This window comes from Arachis hypogaea, chromosome 10 (assembly GCF_003086295.3).
Source record: "Arachis hypogaea cultivar Tifrunner chromosome 10, arahy.Tifrunner.gnm2.J5K5, whole genome shotgun sequence".
Taxonomy (NCBI): Eukaryota; Viridiplantae; Streptophyta; class Magnoliopsida; order Fabales; family Fabaceae; genus Arachis; species Arachis hypogaea.
Genome location: NC_092045.1, coordinates 90,052,292 through 90,060,586, shown reverse-complemented (window position 1 = coordinate 90,060,586; position 8,295 = coordinate 90,052,292). Strand labels below are relative to the sequence as shown.

The 8,295-nt window shown below is 41.0% G+C and overlaps 1 non-coding gene across 1 annotated transcript; it reads right to left on the bottom strand.

The window, feature by feature from the left end:
• Positions 1–4,780: 4,780 nt before the first annotated feature.
• On the bottom strand, positions 4,781–4,888 carry LOC112719293 (small nucleolar RNA R71). The gene has a single exon (XR_003161600.1). It is a non-coding gene; the product is annotated as a small nucleolar RNA R71 (small nucleolar RNA).
• Positions 4,889–8,295: the final 3,407 nt, after the last annotated feature.

Sequence of the window (8,295 nt, the reverse complement as noted above, 5' to 3'; positions counted from 1 at the left end):
ACAAGGTGGCAACTCCATATCATCCACAGACCAATGGGCAAGCTAAAGTCTCTAATAGAGAACTAAAAAGAATCCTGGAACGGATTGTAGTTGCCCGTAGAAAGGATTGGGCAAAGAGCTTGGATGATGCTCTATGGGCATACAAAATAGCATTCAAGACTCCTATAGGAACCTCTACATACCAGCTTGTGTATGGGAAGGCCTGTCACCTGTCCGTGGAACTGGAGCATAAAGCCTACTGGGCAACCAGATTCCTAAATCTTGATACCAAATTAACTGGAGAGAAAAGATTGCTCCAGCTGAATAAGCTAGAGGAATTCAGACTCAATGCTTTTGAAAATGCCAAAATTTACAAGGAAAAAGCAAAAAGATGGCATGATAAGAACCTGTCATTGGTGGACAAAATTGTGATTCATATGTTATTGCATTTTGTAAAATTCATTGCTTTTTCTTTCCCTGGTAATGGCGCTAAAAACATGATGCCAATACCATGGTTTACAACTATGTGTGGTCACAACTCCGTTCAACTTAACCAGCAAGTGTACTGGGTCATCTAAGTAATACCTTACGTGAGTAAGCATCGATCCCACGGAGATTATTGGTATGAAGCAAGCTATGGTTACCTTGTAAATCTCAGTTAGGCAGATTAAATGGTTTATGATAAGTTCAAAAATAAATAATAAACAGAAAATAAAATAGGATCGAAATACTTATGTAAATCAATAGTGGGAATTTCAGATAGGCGTATGGAGATGCTGTGCTCCTCTTGAATCTCTACTTTCTTATTACATTCATCCAATCCTTCTTACTCCTTTCCATGGCAAGCTGTATGTAGGGCATCACCATTGTCAATGGCTACATCCCATCCTCTCAGTGAAAATGGTCCTATGCTCTGTCACAGCACGGCTAATCATCTGTCGATTCTCAATTAGGTTGGAATAGAATCCCTTGATTCTTTTGCGTCTGTCACTAACGCCCAGCCTTCAGGAGTTTGAAACTCGTTACAGTCATTCAATACCGGAATCCTACTCGGAATATGATGAGCGGATAATTTGTACGCTTTTTGGCATTGTTTTTAGTATGTTTTTAGTATGATTTAGTTAGTTTTTAGTATATTTTTATTAGTTTTTAGTTAAAAATCACTTTTCTGGACTTCACTATGAGTTTGTGTGTTTTTCTGTGATTTCAGGTATTTTCTGGCTGAAATTGAGGGACCTGAGCAAAAATCTGATTCAGAGACTAAAAAGGACTACAGATGCTATTGGATTCTGACCTCCCTGAACTCGAAGTGGATTTTCTGGAGCTACAGAAGCCCAATTGGCGCGATCTCAACGGCGTTGGAAAGTAGACATCCTGGGCTTTCCAGCAATATATGATAGTCCATACTTTGCCCAAGATTTGATGGCCCAAACCGGCGTTCAAAGTCACCCTCAGAAATCCCAGCGTTAAACGCTGGAACTGGCACCCAAATGGGAGTTAAACGCCCAAACTGGCACTAAAGCTGGCGTTTAACTCCAAGAAGAGTCTCTACACGAAAATGCTTCATTGCTCAGCCCAAGCACACACCAAGTGGGCCCGGAAGTGGATTTTTATGTTATTTACTCATTTCTGTAAACCTTAGGCTACTAGTTCTCTATAAGTAGGACCTTTTACTATTGTATTTTCATCTTTGGACATCTAGTTCTTAGATCATGATAGAGAGACTTTGGTAGCTATCTTCACTTTTATGCTATCTTAGATCTTTGGGAGGCTGGCCATTCGGCCATGCCTAGACCTTGTTCTTATGTATTTTCAACGGTGGAGCTTCTACACACCATAGATTAAGGTGTGGAGCTCTGCTGTACCTCAAGTATTAATGCAATTACTATTGTTCTTCCATTCAATTCCGCTTGTTCTTGTTCTAAGATATCACTTGTTCTTCAACTTGATGAATGTGATGATCCGTGACACTCATCATCATTCTCACCTATGAACATGTGACTGACAACCACCTCTGTTCTACCTTCGATTGGGTGAATATCTCTTGGATTCTTTAATCGGAATCTTTGTGGTATAGGCTGGAACTGATGGCAGCATTCAAGAGAATCCGGAAGGTCTGACCTTGTCTGTGGCATTCTGAGTAGGATTCAATGATTGAATGACTGTGACGTGCTTCAAACTCCTAGCAGGCGGGGCGTTAGTGACAGACGCAAAAGAATCGCTGGATTCTATTCCGGCCTGACCGAGAACCGACATATGATTATCCATGCTGTGACAGAGCATAGGCGACGTAATCACTGAGAGGATGGGAGGTAGCCATTGACAACGGTGAAACCCTACATAAGCTTGCCATGGAAAGGAATAAGAAGGATTGGATGAAGACAGTAGGAAAGCAGAGAGACGGAAGGGAAGGCATCTTCATACGCTTATCTGAAGTTCCTACCAATGAATTACATAAGTATCTCTATCTTTATCTTTATGTTATTTTCGTTCATCACCATATCCATTTGAGTTTTCCTGACTAAGATTTACAAGATAACCATAGCTTGCTTCATACTAACAATCTCCGTGGGATCGACCCCTTACTCGCGTAAGGTTTATTACTTGGACGACCCAGTGCACTTGCTGGTTAGTTGTGCGAAGTTGTGTAATGCCATGGTATTGAACACCAAGTTCTTGGGGTTCATGACCGGGGATTATGAGAGTTGTGAAAAGTATTGTTCACAACTTCGCGCACCAAGTTTTTGGCGCCGTTGCCGGGGATTGTTCAGTTTGGACAACTGACGGTTCATCTTGTTGCTTAGATTAGGTATTTTTTTTTCTTCAGAGTTCTTAAGAATGAAATCTAGTGTTTCAAGGTGATGTTCTTATCATCACCAAAGCTGATTGATCTTCATCAATTTAGCTCTTGAATGCAATGTTCTGCTGAAGCTTGGCTGACCATGTCTAATTCCTTTAGTCTGAAGTTTTAGACTAACATTGCATGATTCCTGGAATTCTCATTAAGAACTTTGATACCTTTTTTCACTTAATTTTCGAAAAACACAAAAAAAATCAAAAAATCATAAAATCCAAAAATTTCTTGTTTGAGTCTAGTGTCTCATCTTAAGTTTGGTGTCAATTGCATGCATTCATTCATGTGTCTTAAGGATTTTCAAGTAGTTCTTGATGATTTCTTACTCTAATCTTGGAATTCTCTTGACTTGAGTATTTGTGTGTCTCATATGCATTCTCATTAGTGTCAGTAGTATACAAACTGCTAAGTTTGGTGTCTTGCATGCATTGTTATTTGATTCTTGTTGCATTTTGACTTTTCCTTATTATTAAAAATCCAAAAATATTTTAATTTGTGTCTTCTCAAGTCAATTATACAGAGAATTGAAGATTCAGAACATACAACAGAGGAATTATACAGAAAAAGCTGGGCGTTCAAAACGCCCAGTGAAGAAGGACAGACTGGCGTTTAAACGCCAGCCAGGGTACCTGGTTGGGCGTTCAACGCCCAAAAAGGTATAGTTTTGGGCGTTAAACGCCAGAATGTGCACCATTCTGGGCGTTTAACGCCAGGATGGCACAAGGGGGAAGATTCTGTTTTTCAATGCAATTTTTTTTCAGGTTTTCAAAGTTTTTCAAAATCAAATCTTTTTCAAATCATATCTTTTCAATCATCTGTTTTCAAAATTGATTTCTTTCTATCTTTAAAGATACTTGCTACCAATTAATGATTTGATTCAACAATTCAAGTATATTGCCTTTTCTGTTGAGAAAGGTTTAATGTTTGAATCATATCTTTTCTTGTTAGCCAAGTTTTTAATTTTCAAAATCAAATCTTTTTAAAATATTTTTCAAATCATATCTTCTCAATCACATCTTTTTAAAACCAATCATATTTTCTTAACCACATCTTTTTCAAAATAATTTTCAATCAAATCTCTTTGATTTCTAATTTCAGAATCTTTTTCAAAAAAAAAAAAAGAAAACACTTCACTTCTTTCCCACTTTCATTTTCGAAAATTAAGTGATGTTTTTCAAAAATGTTTTCAAAATTTTCACTTAATTTTCGAAAATCACTTCCCTCCTTCTCACATCCTTCTATTTATGGACTAACACTATCCCTTAATGCAAAATTCGAACTCCATCTTCTTTGATAAGTTCGAATTTTCTACTTCTGTCTTCTACTTTTCTTTTCCTCTGACACCTAAAGGAATCTCTATACTGTGACATAGAGGATTCCACATTTTCTTGTTCTCTTCTCTTTCATATGAGCAGGAGCAAAGACAAAGGCATTCTTGTTGAAGCTGATCCTGAACCTGAAAGGACCTTGAAGAGAAAGCTAAGAGAAGCCAAAGCACAACTCTCTTTAGAGGACCTGACCGAATTCTTCAAAGAAGAAGAACATATGGCAGCCGAAAACAACAATGCCAACAATGCAAGGAAGGTGCTGGGTGACTTTACTGCACCTACTCCCGACTTCTATGGGAGAAGCATCTCTATCCCTGCCATTGGAGCAAACAACTTTGAGCTTAAGCCTCAATTAGTTTCTCTAATGCAACAGAATTGCAAGTTTCATGGACTTCCACTGGAAGATCCTCATCAGTTTTTGGCTGAGTTCTTGCAAATCTGTGACACTGTCAAGACTAATGGGGTTGACCCTGAGGTCTACAGACTTATGCTATTCCCTTTTGCTGTAAGAGACAGAGCTAGAACATGGTTGGATTCTCAACCTAAAGAAAGCCTGGACTCTTGGGAAAAGCTAGTCAATGCCTTCTTGGCAAAGTTCTTTCCACCTCAAAAATTGAGTAAGCTTAGAGTGGAAGTCCAAACCTTCAGACAGAAGGAAGGAGAATCCCTCTATGAAGCTTGGGAAAGATACAAACAATTAATCAGAAAGTGTCCTTCTGATATGCTTTCTGAATGGAGCATCATAGGTATTTTCTATGATGGTCTCTCTGACCTATCCAAGATGTCTTTGGATAGCTCTGCAGGAGGATCTCTTCATCTGAAGAAGACGCCTACTGAAGCTCAAGAACTGATTGAAATGGTTGCAAATAACCAATTCATGTACACTTCTGAAAGAAATCCTGTGAACAATGGGACTAGTCAGAAGAAAGGGGTTCTTGAGATTGACACTCTGAATGCCATATTGGCTCAGAACAAAATATTGACTCAACAAATCAATATGATTTCTTAAAGTCTGTCTGGAATGCAAAATGCACCAAGCAGAACTAAGGAGGCTTCATCTGAGGAAGAAGCTTATGATCCTGAGAACCCTTCAATAGAAGAGGTGAATTACATGGGAGAACCCTATGGAAACACCTACAATCCTTCATGGAGGAATCATCCAAATCTTTCATGGAAGGATCAACAGAGACCTCAACAAGGTTTCAATAACAATAATGGTGGAAGAAACAGGTTTAGCAATAGCAAGCCTTTTCCATCATCTTCTCAGCAACAGACAGAGAGTTCTAAGCAGAATACCTCTGACTTAGCAACCATGGTCTCTGATCTAATCAAAACCACTCAAAGTTTCATGACTGAAACAAGGTCCTCCATCAGAAATTTGGAGGCACAAGTGGGTCAGCTGAGCAAGAAAATTACTGAACTCCCTCCTAGTACTCTTCCAAGCAATACAGAAGAAAATCCAAAAGGAGAGTGCAAGGCCATCAACATGGCCGAATTTTGGGAGGGAGAAGAGGCAATGAACGCCACTGAGGAAGGCCTCACTGGACGTCCACTGGCCTCCAATGAGTTCCCCAATGAGGAACCATGGGAATCTGAGGCTCAAAATGAGACCATAGAGATTCCACTGGACTTACTTCTGCCATTCATGAGCTCTGATGAGTATTCCTCCTCTGAAGAGGATGAGTATGTCACTGAAGAGCAAGTTGCTAAATACCTTGGAGCAATCATGAAGCTAAATGACAAGTTATTTGGAAATGAGACTTGGGAGGATGAACCCCCTTTGCTCACCAAAGAACTGGATGACTTGTCTAGGCAGAAATTACCTCAAAAGAGACAAGATCCTGGGAAGTTTTCAATACCTTGTACCATAGGCATCATGACCTTCAAGAAGGCCTTGTGTGACTTAGGGTCAAGTGTAAACCTCATGCCTCTCTCTGTAATGGAGAAGTTAGGGATCTCTGAGGTGCAAGCTGTAAAAATCTCACTAGAGATGGCAGACAATTCAAGAAAGCAAGCCCATGGACTTGTAGAGGATGTTCTGGTTAAAATTGAAGATCATTACATCCCTACTGATTTCATAGTCCTAGAGACTGGGAAGTGCATGGATGAATCCATCATCCTTGGCAGACCCTTCCTAGCCACTGCAAAGGCTGTGATTGATGTTGATAGAGGAGAGTTGATCATTCAAGTGAATGAAGAATCCCTTATGTTTAAGGCTCAAGGATATCCCTCTATCATCATGGAGAGGAAGCATGAAGAGCTTCTCTCAAATCAGAGACAAACAGAGCCCCTACAGTCAAACTCTAAGTTTGGTGTTGGGAGGCCACAACCAAACTCTAAGTTTGGTGTTGAACCCCCACATTCAAACTCTAAGTTTGGTGTTGGGAGGTTCCAACATGGCTCTGAATATCTGTGAGGCTCCATGAGAGTCCTCTGTTAAGCTACTGACATTAAAGAAGCGCTTGTTGGGAGGCAACCCAATGTTTTATAATTAACTATTTTCTTTTGTTATTTTATGTTTTTTGTAGGTTGATGATCATGCGAAGTCACAAAATCAATGAAAAAAGCAAAAACAGAATGAAAAATAGGAAGAAAAATAGCACACCCTGGAGGACGCACCCACTGGCGTTTAAACGCCAGTGAGGTTAGCTGTTGGGCGTTTAACGCCCAGTCTGGCACCATTCTGGGCGTTTAACGCCAGAAAGGGGCACCAGACTGGCGTTAAACGCCAAAAAGGGCAAGAAGCTGGCGTTAAACGCCAGAAATGGGCACCAGCCCGGCGTTTAACGCCAGAAATGGCTCAAAACGTGATTTTGAATGCCATATGGTGCAGGGATGACTTTTCCTTGACACCTCAGGATCTGTGGACCCCACAGGATCCCCACCTACCCTACCACTCTCTCTTTCTTCTTCACCCATTCACCAATCACCTCAACACCTCTTCCCCAAAAACCCTTCACCTATCAAATCCCATCTTTCTCTTCACCACTCACATCCATCCCTCATAAAACCCCACCTACCTCACCATTCAAATTCAAACCACTTTCCCACCCAAACCCACCCTCAAAAGCCATTCCCTTTCCCCTCATTTCTTCTTCTTCTACTCTCTTCTTTCTTCTTTTGCTCGAGGACGAGCAAACCTTTTAAGTTTGGTGTGGTAAAAGCATTGCTTTTTGTTTTTCCATAACCATTTATGGCATCCAAGGCCGGAGAAACCTCTAGAAAGAGGAAAGGGAAGGCAAAAGCTTCCACCTCCGAGTCATGGGAGATGGAGAGATTCATCTCAAGGGTGCATCAAGACCACTTCTACGAAGTTGTGGCCTTGAAGAAGGTGATCCCCGAGGTCCCTTTTTCACTCAAAAAGGGGTGAATATCCGGAGATCCGACATGAGATCCGAAGAAGAGGTTGGGAAGTTCTTACCAACCCCATTCAACAAGTCGGAATCTTGATGGTTCAAGAGTTCTATGCCAATGCATGGATCACCAAGAACCATGACCAAAGTGTGAACCCGAATCCAAAGAATTATCTTACTATGGTTCGGGAGAAATACTTGGATTTTAGTCCGGAAAGTGTGAGGGTGGCGTTCAACTTGCCTATGATGCAAGGAGATGAACATCCTTACACTAGAAGGGTCAACTTTGATCAAAGGTTGGACCAAGTCCTCACAGTCATATGTGAAGAGGGCGCCCAATGGAAGAGAGATTCAAGAGGAAAGCCGGTTCAATTGAGAAGGCATGACCTCAAGCCCGTAGCTAGAGGATGGTTGGAGTTTATCCAACGCTCAATCATTCCCACTAGCAACCGGTCCGAAGTTACCATAGACCGGGCTATCATGATCCATAGCATCATGATTGGAGAAGAAATAGAAGTTCATGAGGTTATAGCCCAAGAACTTTATAAGGTGGCGGACAAGTCCTCTACCTTGGCAAGGTTAGCCTTTCCTCATCTCATTTGTCACCTCTGTTATTCAGTTGGAGTTGACATAGAGGGAGACATCCCTATTGATGAGGACAAGCCCATCACCAAGAAAAGGATGGAGCACACAAGAGACCCCACTCACCATGAGATCCCTGAGATTCCTCAAGGGATGCACTTTCCTCCACAAAACTATTGGGAGCAATTAAACACCTCCC